At 42.1% G+C, this 14,976-nt stretch overlaps 1 protein-coding gene across 6 annotated transcripts in view; it reads right to left on the bottom strand.

Annotated features, from left to right (window-relative positions):
- Positions 1–14,976, bottom strand: part of ENOX2 (ecto-NOX disulfide-thiol exchanger 2) — a 305,006-nt gene that overhangs the window by 173,772 nt on the left and 116,258 nt on the right. The window lies entirely within an intron of this gene.

Here is a 14,976-nt window from a genome sequence, read left to right as displayed (position 1 = left end):
AAACATAGATCCTCCGCAATCCCATTGGATTCGGCGCAAGGATACGGTGGAAAACGAGGCCTAGTAGCAGTGCAAGTCCCCAATAAAAGCATTTATTGGCCCGAAAAGCTAGATTGATAAAAGAGGTTTATAATTGGGTTTGGAAGTAAGGAGAGAGGTAAAAGTAGAGATAAGAAGGGCACTAGACAGAGGATCCAGTAGACAGAGGGTCCTGACATGGCTAGCATGTTTGGGACCTCTACCAAGAGGGGGGGTCCCAGCACGTCCCTTTTATAATGGGCAGATTTAGCTAGAGGGGCCTGTGGGTGTAGGCCCGAGTTGGCTCAGATCCTGATTGGGGCTGGGACAGGTCAGGATCTTCCATTGGAATACAAAGGGACCAGGATTTGTGAGTCAAAAGGTAATTACATTAACTATGGGGGGTTGGGAGTCAGATAGAAAGGAATCTTAAAGGGCCCACATCCACATCACAATGTTGTGGGATGATCGGCTGTGAATGACTTTGCTATTCTCAGCAATATAATGGTCCAAGATGACTCTGAAGGACTTAAGATGGAAAATGCTATCCATCCCCAGAACTGAATATAGATTGAAGCATATCTTTTTTTTTTTTTTTTTACTTTATTTTTCTTGAGGATTTTTTTTTTGCAGGGGGGGGGGTGGTATTTTTGTTTTCCTTCACAACATGACTTTTATGGAAATGTTTTGCACAAAAAAAGAAGTCCTGCTCTACACCTGTACCTGAATAGGAATGACACGTCTGGCTTCTCCAACAATGGCCATCCAGTCCCCATTGAAGCCCCCAGTGAGGGCCAAAGTTCCTTCTTCCCAAGGCAGGCATCCCAGTCCATTCTGAGGGCCAACTCTAATTGTTAGGAAGCTTTTTTCTTGCTGAAACCTCTCTCCCTACAAAGTATTCTCCATTGATCTTATTTCTGTCCACTGGTACCAAGTAGAACAAAGCAAATCCTTTCCCCACACGATAGAACTTTAGATACTTGAGGCCTTGAACTATCCCCTTTAATTTGTTCCATAATATCTACATTGGTGCTTTTGACTGACGCAGATAGTACGGTCTTTTGTCTTCCCATTGACCTGACCGCTCTCCTATAAATAGGCACTCCTTTGTAAAATATGGAGACCTGAATTGCACACAATTATCCAAATGTAATTGACCATGTCAGTCAACTGGCCTATCACCTCCTTTCTTTTGGCCAGGATGGCACAGTGTGTGGTGTAAATCTTAGAGATAGCAAGGCCTAGGTTAGAATCTTGTCTCTTATAGACATTCACTGTGTGGTTGTAGGTAAGCCATTTCATAAAACATGGATTTAGAACTGGAAGAGGAAAAGGAAGGGAATGAGCATTTGTTTAGCGCACCTATTATGTGCCAAGCACTGTGCTTAGTGCTTTATGAATATTATCTCATTTGATCCCTACAACAACAACTCAAGGAGTTACCATTATAATTCCCATTTTTACAGTTGGAGAAACTGAGGCAGGAAAGAGGTGAAATCCTTTTTCTGGCATCCCACAGCTGGAATGAGTCTGAGACAGAATTTGAACTCGGGTTTGCCTGACTCTAGGTCCAGCACTCATCCACTATGGCATCTAGATTTCAAAGGTCATCTAGTCCTACCTTATCACTTTATGGATGGAGAAATCGAAGCCAAAGAAGATAAGTGACTTGCCCAGGATCAATGTCAATGGCAGAATTTGAATCCACATGCTCTGATTTTGATCTAGCACTCTTTCCCCTGCACTACAGTGATCTAAGCAACTCTCTAAAGTCTAAGTTGCAAACAATCTGTATCAGCAAAGGGGATTTCCATACCAGCAGTATCCTATGCCTATGAAATCAGACATCTAAATGCACACACAAAAGCTTTTCTTAATGTGGCCTAGCATTAAGTATGGCTAACAGAAGAGAATAAAGGGGCGAATTTGACCTCCTAGTGGGATGGGACCAGAATATGGTCCTAGAATTCAAGAGAAAATGGAAAGGTGACAGGTGGAGATGGGTGGCATCAGATATCACATCAAGAAATCCTGGCACCAGAGAGGGCAAGCATGGCAAAGAGCATTTGAGGTCAATGGAGGCAGAGCAGGATTGCTATTGCCATCAGGGTATAGTGTGGACCACCTGGACAGAAAGAAGAAAGAAATGAAGAGTTTGGGGAAGACATGATGAGCTTGACACAGAAATATGGCATAACAGTGATGAGGATGTCAAGGTTTCTGACATCTGATGAAGTAACTAATAACATCTTGAGTGTCCTGAATAATTCCCCTCCCTCAAAATGAGAAGAAACTCACAAGTTAAATTCTATTCTGGATAGGACTGTTCTTTATTATTCTCAGTCCTCATGCTTTTTGAGTTCTCAGGAGCATTTAACACTACTGACCCTTCTCCAGGAGGGTCTCCCTTCTCTAGTTTTTGTGACATTTCTCTGCTCTGACTGGCTCTCCGATGCCAATGATAATATCGTGGACCACTTGGCAGTCTCCTTGATTACATCCACATCCCATTTCCTAACCCTGAGTTTTTGCTAAGAAAGAAGTTTTTAGAACCCAAATGGAATTATAGAAAAAGTAGATGTGATCAATCCCTGGCGATTACTGAATGTGACTAGAAGGGAATGTACACATTTTTCAGCTGTGCGTAGCACTTTTTGACAATTCTCTAGGGTGTAAAAAAAACAAATACAGAAATAGGAAATATGTCTTTACTGACCACGGCACAACAAAAAACATAATCGATAAAAGGCCTCGGAAGAAAGAATCCAAACTTAAATTGAAACTAAGCAGTCCTAAAGAATTGGTGAGTCAAAGAACAAATCATAGAAACACAGATAATTTCATTAAAGAAAATTACAACCAGAAGTTATTATACCAAAATTTTAGAGTTGTAGCCAAGACAAGCCTTTGGGGAAACTTGAAATCTCAAATAATAACCCAAAGGAGACCGAGCTCATCAATTTGTACTCGCTTCTGTTTTCTCTGATAAGAAGAATCATCTCTGGACTGGAAAGGACAGAACAAAAATGGCTAATAGGAATCTAACACACAAAATCAGTAAGATGATGGGAAAAGAGCACTTAGCTGTCAGAGATGGGCTCAAATCACACAGTTCATCTGAATTACACCCTTGACTATTACTGACAAACTTGGCGGATGTGATTGGCGACCTACAATTGGTGATGTCTGAAAGATAGCAGGGGGTGAGGGATGTATAGAGGATGGAGAGGGGTGTTTTCTCCTGATTTCCAAAAACAGGGGAGAGAACAGGGTCTGTAAACCAGCAGAATTATAGGACATTTGCTGAACTGCCTCCAGTTCATGCTACAGGAAGATAAGTTTAAGGAACTGGAGGTGTTTAAGCTGGAGGAAATTAAAGCTGCCTTCAAGGGGAAGGAAATGGAAGAGAAAATGAATAAGCATTTATTTAGCACCTACTGTGTGACAGGCACCATGCTAATTGCTTTTACAAATAGTATCTCATTTGATCCTCACAACAGCCCTGGAAGTGCTATTATTATCTCCATTTTGCAGTTGAGGAAACTGAAGCAAACAGGGTGAAGTACCTTGCTCAGGATCGCACAGCCAATAAGTGTCCGAGATCACATTTGAACTCGGGTTTTCCTGACTCCAGGCCCAGTGCTCCATCCATTCCATCGCCACTTAGCTGCCAGGGCAGTGTGGCACAGTTCAAAAAGGTCTGGGATTTGGAGTTAGGGGAACTGGGTTTGAATTTGGTTCTGTCACCTACTTACTGCCTTTGGACAGTGACTTTGGGCAAGTCACTCGACCTTTCTGGGCCTCAGTTTCCTACTCTGTAAAATAAAGGGGTTGAACCTGATGGTCTCTAAAGTTCCAATTCTCTATGACGGTTTTTCCTAACTAGGTATCTGAAGGGCTAGCATGAGGAAGAGATTTAATTTGGTCTTTAATTGGGTCTACCCCAGAGGATAGAACTAGGAATGATGAGCAAAAACCGCAGAGAGGCCATTCAGGCTGGATGTTAGAGTGAGGGATGTCTGTCCAGCCATGGAAGGGGCTGTCTGGGGAGGGTGGGGATTCCTGCTAATTGGAAGTCTGCAAGCCAAGGCTAAATGACCACTTGCCAAGGAGCATTCTCTTTTCTGAAATGGGTTGGATTGATGGGTACTTTTTGGTTCCTTCCAGTTCTGAAATCCTATGAGTTTGGAATGACTGATCCGGGGTGTTTCCATGTGGCTCCCATTACCCCCATCAGGGTGGCAGTCTACCCAAAGTCCAATATATCTTCAAAGTAACTTGCTATCAATTAGTAACACTTAAAGCGGATGGAACATAGAGCTCTGCTTCGTTCCAAATCTATTGCTCCAGGCAGATGAGCATGCTAAGAAGGAAATTAGCCTCAATGACCCAAGCTTCTCCCATGTCTGAGACAACTCAGGGACAGGAATCTTCCTCTGCAGATTTTCTCCTCCAAACGCAACCGAGCCTGGCAGGAAATTGAAGCGGGGTATTTGTATACACATATGAGGAAGCAACAATTACAATCTAGAGATATTTTAAATTTAATCTTTTTTATTTATTAGCATTGTTACCAAGCAATGCACATTCAGGGGGAAAAAAAAAGAAAAAGAAAAACCTAATCAGTGTGCATTATGCAATAATCAGACAAAATACCCCTAATCCTCTGTCATTCTTTTCCAGGGGCCCCTGGGTACTCATTAAAGGTTAATTTATTTAAATCTCTCTAACACTCATTTCAATCCATTTTAATAAACTAATGAATCTCTGGAACTTTGCCTAATCAGCTTACACTTTTCTTTTTAAAGAACTCTACAAAATGGGTTTCTGCAAGCCCATTCCTAACAGGTGTCTTCCTTCTCAGAGCTAGGGCTGAGCAGATAACCAAACTGGAATTCCACCATCCACTCCAGCCCAAAGCCACTGCCGCTGCTTGCCCAGTACTCTTACGTGTTGCTCTCCTCTCTAGGACAGGGATCCGGTAGAGCCGTCATCCCTTCCAAATGGAAACAGTCATTTTACGATTTCACGGGGATGACAATTCTATTAAAGTTATTGCCAAAGGTTCTACGAGCCCATCACCAGACACGTTTCAGTGTGGTGCCTGACACATAGTAGGTGCTTGATAAATGTTTACTGATTGAATAACTGGCTAAGTCAGACCAGAGCACTGCATTCTGGTATATACCGAGAGGATGAGAGAAGCTGAAATAGAGTGGTAGAAGATGAACTGAATTCTGGGCCACTGGACATATCTACCTAAATGTCCATGTTCAAAATCAATTTTCATTTCGGGTCTGAAAATCCATGTCTGGGACCCCTATCTGGAGACCAGCGTAGAGGAAAGAGTTGGGAGAATTCAAGGTCCATCTCTCCCAACGATCAGCTATAAGACTATGGGAAAGCCATTTTACCTCTCTGGGCCTCAGTCTTTTCCTCTGTAAGATGGGAATAAAATGTTCCCCACTAACCAGCAGATTTTTTTTCTTGGTAAAGAAATTGGAGTTATTTTTAAAAATGTCTACTAGGCAAAGCTCCACGAGGGCAGGCATATGTGATATAGTCATCATCACGAAATTTCATCTTCCCTGCCTTGAAAGTAGTAAACAGAGCACTTTGCCCACAAAAGTTTTCAATTGACTTGAAAACCAATAAAGCTTAACTGGATAAGATTCATATGGCTACAACATGAGTCTTCGAAGACAATATGAACACCTCCTAAGACTATAAACTCTGCTGGATAAAATGGCCCTAATACAATCTCTCATCACATGGACGACATAGGCAGGAAATACAGAAGAGGAGAACGACTGAAGAAAACGGGAATGAGGTCACTCATCCAGTGGTCCACGGAAGCAGGAAGCACCCAGAGCCTGAACAGCTTCCGATGCCCACTTCTCCACTCTAAGGAGCTATTTAAGTCATATTGGAATCCAAGAGCCATGTGAGAATATTTACAAGATGGCTTCGCTACTTGCTATATCCCAGAGGCCATGGGGTGTGAAGGAAAGCACATCATACTAGGAGTAAGAAAGCTCTGGCTTGAGGCTGGGCTTGAACCCTAACCCAACGCACTGTGACAAACTGCTTGACCTCTTTAACTTTAATTTCTTTCTTTGTAAAATAAAAATGATAATAAGGAGAAGGCAGAAGGATATAAAATAGAGAGCCCTGTCTATTGAGTCAGAGGATCTGAGTTCAAAATTTACCTTGGATGCTTTCCATCCATGGAATCTTATAGGGTTCATATAGGGACCTCATATAGAGCCATATAGGGATCTCAGATTCCTCTATAAAATAAAGAGCTTGGATGGGATGCTTTCTGAGATCCTTTCTTGCTTTAGACACAGAGATCCATGAACTTTACCTCTTTCTCAGTGACATGCCCCCCCCCCCATCCCATAAGCAGTAGTTGTAGTGAAATAAATGCTATAGAGGCCCCAAAGGGGATTGAGCATAGGGATCAGTCCTGCCTCAATTACTAAGAGGTTAGTGGGCTCTGAGCATGTGTTTCACCTCCCGGTGTGCTCAGACAATTCTCTAAAACAAATGCACTTGGGCCTTTGTGGAGAGAGATTCCACACCGGGAAGTACTGAAGAATGCTGAAGAATTGTTAGTGTGGTGGTGGGAGGGTGAGGGATGCACCCCACTGCACACCCTTGAAATTTTATCTAAATTGTAAACATTTTTCCATCACTTTCTTAAGCTTAGACAATCAACAAATCAAGCTCAGGGGGATTTGTAGTATTTGAATTTCTGAGGTAAATGCTCATACACCGAAAATTTAATGATCAAGTCTCCTCAAATCCACTGGGTCCTCTCCTGGAGTTTCCACAGCTAATGAAATTGCAGGTCCAAGTCCCCCCTTCCCCAAGTCCCGGAGAAATGGAGCATTATCATCATCATCATTATTGTGATGATGATGATGATGATGATTTTTAATACTGAGTAACTAGTAACCTAAATTTGGCCGAAACTGAGGTCGCCCCTACTTAGCCCAGCCAGCCACTCCCCCCACTCTGCAGTGTCTATGTAAAACAGCTTCAGCATCATGGGATCCCATACTCACAGCTGGAAGAAATCATAGCAAGCCAGTCGGAGGCCTCCATTTTATACAGGGCAGTGAGGCCCAGAAAGGATAAGTGACTTGCCCAGGATGACACGGGCAGCTGGAGTCTGGGTCCCGACTTCCACTGGCCACACAGCCCGTCCTCTGCAGATGGATATTTAAGAAAGGCTTTTTCTGAGACTGGGTTTCTTTTTTCTGTTCCCCTCCCTAGATACACATGGGAGGCAGAGAGAGAGAGACAGCACAGAGGCTGCTTATCAAGTCTGACCTTTGGATAATGACTTCAGTTTTCCCCATCTGAGCCTACTGCTGTTCTGCCTTGTGGCCAACAGAATGATTTGGTTCGAAATGACAAGATGTTTCCAGTTCCTTCCCAGAGAGCAACCAGCACAGCTGCGGTTTTAAAAATGGCTTCTTCTGAATGTCAGGGTCTACATGAATGCCACTGAAAACGTGTGCTTGACTCATAGGCCTGCTCTGGGGATTTAGTACACAGAAGGGCTGAAACTAGGGTGGAGTGAGTGGAAGTTTTTCCTAGGGGGCCAAAATCAGAGGGTGCTAGCAGAACCTGTAGTCCTCACAGATCTCAGCAGCCCATCAAAAAGCAGGTTAAACAAAGGAGTTAGTAGATGGTCAGGGAGCTATTCCTCTGCTCTGCCCACAAATCTGGACCGTGACTCCAATGGCAGCGGCCTTATGCTAGCTAGGTCTCCGTGCCAACCGTTCCCAAATGAGGGCAAACTTTATATTGCTTGCATTGGCTCCATTTGTGATACTTGGCCCAGATTCCTAGTTTTTAATCAATCAATCAATAAGCATTTAGAATGTGACTGGTATGTCCCGGGCACATAAAGCACTGCATAAGCTGGCAGTTGTTGGTTTGGCTGTTGTAATTAGAGTTCCCGGCCCTGCAGCTAACTTGTAGTATCACTTTGGACAGTCCCTCTCTGAGTCCGTTTCCTTCCGCATAAAGTGACGTTGGACAAGATGATCATTAAGGTCCCTTCCAGGATTACTTATATGACACTGTAAGTTTGGGGCTCCTGTAACTACACTAAGGCTCTGGTTAAATCAGAGCAACCCATCTTTTGAAGTCCATGATGAAGAATTCCATTGATTTTTTTTCTTCATGGTGCTGCTTAATGATTTAATGATTAAGAAATGATTTGTGAGAGGAAAGACTTAAAATGAAATACTCAGCAGGGAAAGCTGGGCGTTCAAAACAAACGAACTTATTTCAAGTAGGCCTCGGCCTTAATTGCAATTCTTCCAAAATGAGCATTAATTATGACCAAAATCTAACCAAGTTAGGATTTAAATCAACAATGCATTCACATGTGATCAACTGCACTGTAGTTCTGCGAGGACTAAACCAGTCCTGCCCTGAAACACCTTTTACCCAAAAGTAATCAGATTTGGCAAAGTCATTTTGTGGTGGAAAGGGGAAAGGACGCAGCAGGTGACTCATTGGCTTAATCAGACCACACAGATAACTTGCAGAGGAACTGGAGAAAGGAGAAGGAGCCAAGTCAAGAATGGGGGGAGATTCCAAACAAAGAGATGGGGAGCTCTTAAACACTATGGCCGAAGGCTGTGATCTCTGAAGCTTTCTGATTACAGGTGGTCCAAAGAGCCAAAGGAAGGTACATGATGGATGTAAGCAGACAGTAAGTAGTCTGTTGCTCTCCAATGACAGGATTTGCATATATGTCACTGAGAGACCTGATCTTGAGGTAGATCATGGATCCAATCTTCGGATTTTACAGATTAGGGAACTGAGGCCCAGAGAGATGAAGTGACTCACCAAGGACACTTGTAGTGTCATAGACCTAGAGTGGGAAGGGATTTCAGAGGCCACCGAGGCCAGTGATTTCAAATAGAGGTAAAAATATGAAGGGGCCGTTGTAAAATGATTCGACACTGTCGAATCATTTGGATGCAGAATTTGAAAGTAGCCACAAAGTTTGGTAAAGTTGACATTCTTTTATACTTAAAAATCACAGGAATATAAGGAGTGATGGAAAAGATCTCACTGTAATGATACCTATTACAGGACCAGCAGGTGGGCCAATTACCTAGTGACAATGATACTCTGTCAGGGGGAATGCCTGAGTACCACAGTGGTCTTCACCTCTTGGATTAAAAGGACTAGAGGAAGGCTTTGAGGGATTCATGAAAGACTTGAGAGAAGAACTAGACAAGAATCATAAAAGATGAGAAGGGAAGAAGGGTGCCCATGAAGAAAGGGCCTCTGAAGGAGATAGGTGAGTTAGATATAGTAAATCATATGTTCTTTTTTTATTTAATTCATAGAATCAGAGATTTAGTACTGGAAAGGATCCCAGAGATCATATATTACAACCCCCTCCTTTTACAGAGGAGGAAACTGAGGCCCAGAGAGGTCAAGCGACTTGCCCTGTGTCATGCAGGTAGGAAGTAGCAGAGTCAAGACTTGAATAAAGGTCCTCTGATTCCAAAGCCAGTGCTTCTCTCTTGAACCATGCAGTTTCTCATATCTGTCAGGGAATCATGGGGAATTCAATTGGGACTACCTTAGGTTGTATAATTTATCAACAAAAATTTTTAAGAAGTATAAAAGAATGTTGGCTTTACCAAACTCTGTGGTTACTTTCAAATTCTGAATCCAAATGATTCGACAGTGTCAAACCATTTTACAACGGCCCCTTCGTATTTCTACTCCTATTTGAAATCACTGGCCTCGGTGGCCTCTGAAATGCCTTCCCACTCTAGGTCTATGAGACTACAAGTGTCCTTGGTGAGTCACTTCATCTCTCTGGACCTCAGTTTCCTAATTAATCTGTAAAATCATAAGATTGGATCCATGATCTACCTCAAGATCAGGTCTCTGAATGATATATATGCAACCTTAACCTACTCTTGAGTTGTTTTTTATTTGTTAAAGTGCCCTCAAGCCAGGGTTGATAGTTGGAATCTTATTGCCATTTAAAAGGATTCCTTTATTTAGCTGTAACAATTAAGCATATTCATATTTAGATAAGAGCTTGCTCCCCATCCAGGAAAAAAGCTCACATCTATTATAATGGAGGCTACCATCTTTCCAGCTCTCTATCGGTGAGAAAAAGTATTTTCCTAACAAGAACCCAGAGTTTAAGCTCAGTGACGCAAGTAGAACGATTCTGATTTCAGTAGTATGGAAGAATAATGGCCAATTACTGACATTTCTGTAGCATTTCAAGATTTGCAAAACAACTTTAGCCATATTTGAACTTCATAACAGTGTTAGGTATAAGGTATGACTATTCCCATAAGGAGACTGAGGAAGAGGTCAAATGACCATGGTAACAAAGTTATTAAAGTGTCAGATGCAGGATTATCTACACTGTGCCCTGTGTCACAGAAGGAGAAACCGAGGCTTGAGATTAGGGTCACAAAGCTATTAAACAGCAGAGCTGAGAATAGATCAACTGGCTCAGATTGGAACATTCTGAAATCAGTAATGTCAAGGGTAATGAGTGACATTATTTTTCAACTCAATTCAGTAAACATTCATTAAACAGAATAAGGTCATGGAAAGCAGACTTGACTTGAAGACGGGAGAGCATTTGGTTAATATCCCATCTTTAGCATTAACTGGTGTGTCCATGGGCAAATTATTTAACTCTGAGACTCACTTTGCTTATGTATGAAATGAGGATAATAACAGCTATAATACTTCCCCCACAGGGCTTCTGTGAGGTTCAGATGATATAATGTACATTCAACAATTTCAAAGCTTTAACATGATACAGTAGGTGTTATTAATAATGATCAAAATCATCAGAAGCTCCTCGCGTGTTGCTGGGTGCTGGGGATGGGACGATGAAAAGTAGCTCAGTCCCTGCCCTTAAGGAGCTTACAATCTACTGGGAGGCTTCTAAGCAAACACCTATTATCAGGATCATATGAGCCAGGCTATGAGGGAGGCAAAGAGATCCAGGAAAAGGAAATTAGAAATTCTTCTGGGGATTATCAGAGAAGCTTCCAGAAGGAGGTGGCCCCTATGAATGAGGAGAAGGATCTCAAAAGATTCATCACTTTTGCAACCGACCAAAGACAGAGTCAAACAATCATTTATGGTGCAAGTTTGTTTGCCCATAGCAGGAAAGCTTTGCCATTCAAAAGTGAGCCTCTTTTATCTTTTAACCAATGGCAAAGAGCACAATGGAGTCAGGGAATGACAAGAGTGTCATGACCCCCATAGCCTCAAGTAATGACTTTGGAAGTCAAGATGTCAATGAAGTAGAATCAGCCCAATGAGCAAAAGGGCAGGAACCCTTAGTTCCTGCAAGATCCTCAGTTAACTAGGGGAAAGATTAATGAGGGGTGATAATGTTAATGAATAATGGACTCCTTAGAGTCAAGCCATAATAATGATGATCCCATGATTAGCATCATTGATAGTAATCCATAATAATTCTAATGATGACATGAGGGGCAGCTAGTGGTATAGTAGATAAAGCATTAGGCCAAGAGTCAGGAAAACCAACTTCAAATCCAGTCTCAGACATTTACCATCTGTGTGACACTGGAAAGCCACTTCATTTCTATCTGCCTCACCTGTAAAATGGGGATAATTATAGCACTTATCTCCCAAGATGGTTGTGAGGATCAAATGAGATAATACTTATAAGGCACTTAGCACATTGCCTGACACACTGTAAGTGCTATATAAATGTTAGCTATTAGTATTATTACTATGGAGAAGTGACTTATAGCATATAGAGAGCTGGCTTTGAAATCAAGAATACCTGGATTCAAATCCCGCCCCCCAACCGGTACCAGTTCTGGAATCTCTGAGTGAGCTATGGATCACTTAGCCTCCCAGTACCTCAGTCAAATCTCTTGACTCCCAGGAACAGAGAAGGGGCTGTCCCACATTGACCGGTAGAGGGAGTTCCTTACACCAATGAAATCATAGGGCTAGTCCCTATCTCTAATAATAACAAACTACGATGCTCTGTCTTGGCTTATTGCAGTCGTTTCCTAAGTGGTCTCTCATCCTCTAAGTTCTCCCCTCCCCAATACATCCTCCACACGACTACCCAAACGGATATTCCTCAAACATAGGTTTGACCGAGTCACTCTAACTATCCCTTAGTTGCCAAATTCTACAGCCTGTTCTCAATCCTCATTCCTGACCTCACTGCAACTTTTGACATGTTGATTATTCTCTCCTCCCTGACACTCACATCTCTTTTCCGGTTCTCCTCCTACCTGACTGCTGCTCCTTGTCTATCTCCTTTGCTGGACCTGCTTCCATCTAACCAGGTGTTTTTCAGGGCTCTGGCCTAGACCCTCTTTTCTTTTCCCTCTATACAGCTTCATGATCTCATCAGTGCCTAAGGGTTTAATTTCCATCACTGTGCTAACAACCTTCAAACTTACCTATCCTCCAATCTCTCCACTCATCTCTAATCTCACATATTCATTTGCCTTTCAGACTTTTCAAATTGAATGTCTAGTAGATATATTAAATTCAATATATCCAAAAGATTATCCTTTCCCCTTTCTACCTTGTCTATTACTGTGGAGGGCGACATCATCCTTGCAGTCCCTCAGGTTCCAGGTCATTAGGGATTCTCACTTCCCCATATCCCCCCCCCATATCCCCATATCCAGAATATCACCAAGTCCTGTTGATTTTACCTTGGCACCCCTTTCTCTTCTGTGATATTGCCTCTGCTCTAGTACAGGCCTTCTCACCTCATACCTGGAGTTCTGCAACAGCCCCTGGTGAGTGTGCTTGCCTCAGGTCTCCCCCGACTTCAATCCATTTTCCATTCAGCTATTGAAGTGATTTTCTTAAAGCACCAATCGACAGCACTTTCTCACTCAATAAACTACTGTGGCTTATCACTTCCAGGAACAAATACAAAATGGCGACTCTGGCATTCAAAGCCTTTCATAACCAGCCCCTCCTACCTTTTAAGTCTTCTTCCATCTTATTTCCCCACATGTACTCTTCAATCCCGTGACATGGACCTCTTGGCTGTCCCACAGAAAGATCCTTCATTTCCATGCTTGAAATATTCTCCTTCCTCCCACCCCCACAGTTACTTTCTTTTTTCCAACATCCCTTGCATTTAAATTTTGTGTACATAGTTATTTGTATGTTGTTTCTCCCATTCTAGCGTGTAGCCATTAATATGACCTTGTCTTTCTTTGTATTTCTAAGGACTTAGACTGGCACACAGTAAATGCTTAATAAATATTTACAGACATACCTACTAATACTTATAATAGTTCTAATAGAACTATATGAAGTTACAAAGTAGGAGAAAATCAAATCAAACAATCCTGAGGTATCACCACACATTCATAAAATGGGCAAAGATGGCAAATGATGGGAATAGTCCATGTTGGAAGGGCTATGGAAAGATGGGTACACTGATGCATTGTTGGTAAGTCTGTGAATATCGTAGGTCCAACCATTCTAGAAATCAATTTGGAAGGATACTCAGAAAGGGATTGTAACATGCATATCATCTGACCCAGAGATACCATTGCTGGGCATATACCCAAGGAGGTTAATAATAATTTTAAAAAGCCCCAGATACGCTAATATATTTATAGCAGCACTTTTGTGGTGGCAAAGAGCTGGAAACAAAGTAGGTGGCCGTTAACTGGGAAACGGCTAAACAAACTGTGATACAAGAACGTAATGGACTATTATTGCACTAAGTGAAACGATGAATGTGATGAATGTAAAGAAGCACTGGAAGGCTTATGTGAACTACTGCCAGGTGAAGTAAGCAGAACCAGGAAAATTGTTACCATAGTGAAAAACAGCCAAATGATTGAAACTGAATACTGGGCAAATCTAATGACCAAGTGCAGCTTTTAAAGGAAGGACAAGAGAGAAAGCACTCCCCTCTTTGCAGAAGTAAGGGCCTATAGGTATGGAACACAGCACATAACATGAGATTTTTTTGGAAATGTTAGTTTTGCCAAACAGTGTTTTTGATTTTGTTATAAGAGATTGTTGGGGAGAGAGGGCTATGATGGGAAATTTGCCTAATAGAATAAAAATCATCAAAGAAAGATCTTTTAAAGATAGAGATAAAATACTCTGCAAATAATATTAGGTTCCCCATGGAACTGGGGTTTTACTTTTTGTACAGCTTGTTTAGTTCAACATTCACTACCATCAAACAAAATCAGCAGGGGAAAAAAAAACAGCTCTTGCAGCCCCAAACCCTCCCCTTATGGGGTATTTCATTGCTTTCAGGAGATTTTCTTTCCAAGTGGACAATTATCTCATCTTTTCACAGGAGATAGCTAGCACAGGAAAAGTCAATCGACCAAAAGAAGCCCAACTTCTCATTTTTGCCCACTGTTTCGGCCTCCTTCCCCATAAGTCTCTTTTAGCAGAGCGCTAATAAGCGGCATCACTGACTGATGAAATTGTCGATTTCTTTTCTATCCCAGCCTATCCTTTGATAAAGGCAAAACAGGCAAGTCATTCCCAGGCAAGCAGGAGGAAGAAAAGAGGGATCCCAGAAGGACAACCTCAGAGGTACAGTTACTCATTAGCTAATCTATTTGAGCAGATTCCCTCTCCCCATAACATCCTTGCTAAAGTGGTTACTCAACTCAGTACAAGACTTCCAGGGAAGGAGGAAGACTTCCACTTTGACCTTGAATTAGGTCTCATTGAAAGCAAGTTTTTCCTTCCACAGAGCTGAAATCTACCTCTTTGCAACTTTCCCTTTCACTTAATTCAGTCCAGCAAGACAAATCTAATCCATCTTCCTCGTGACAGATCTTCAAGGTCTTGAAAACAACTTCCATGGCCCTCCTAAGTCACTCTGTTTTGTCCTAAACATTTTCCCCCATTATCACCTAAGACGATCAAGGAGATGAACAA

Source organism: Antechinus flavipes, chromosome X, assembly GCF_016432865.1.
Source record: "Antechinus flavipes isolate AdamAnt ecotype Samford, QLD, Australia chromosome X, AdamAnt_v2, whole genome shotgun sequence".
Taxonomy (NCBI): domain Eukaryota; kingdom Metazoa; phylum Chordata; class Mammalia; order Dasyuromorphia; family Dasyuridae; genus Antechinus; species Antechinus flavipes.
This window is presented reverse-complemented; position numbering and strand designations above follow the sequence as displayed.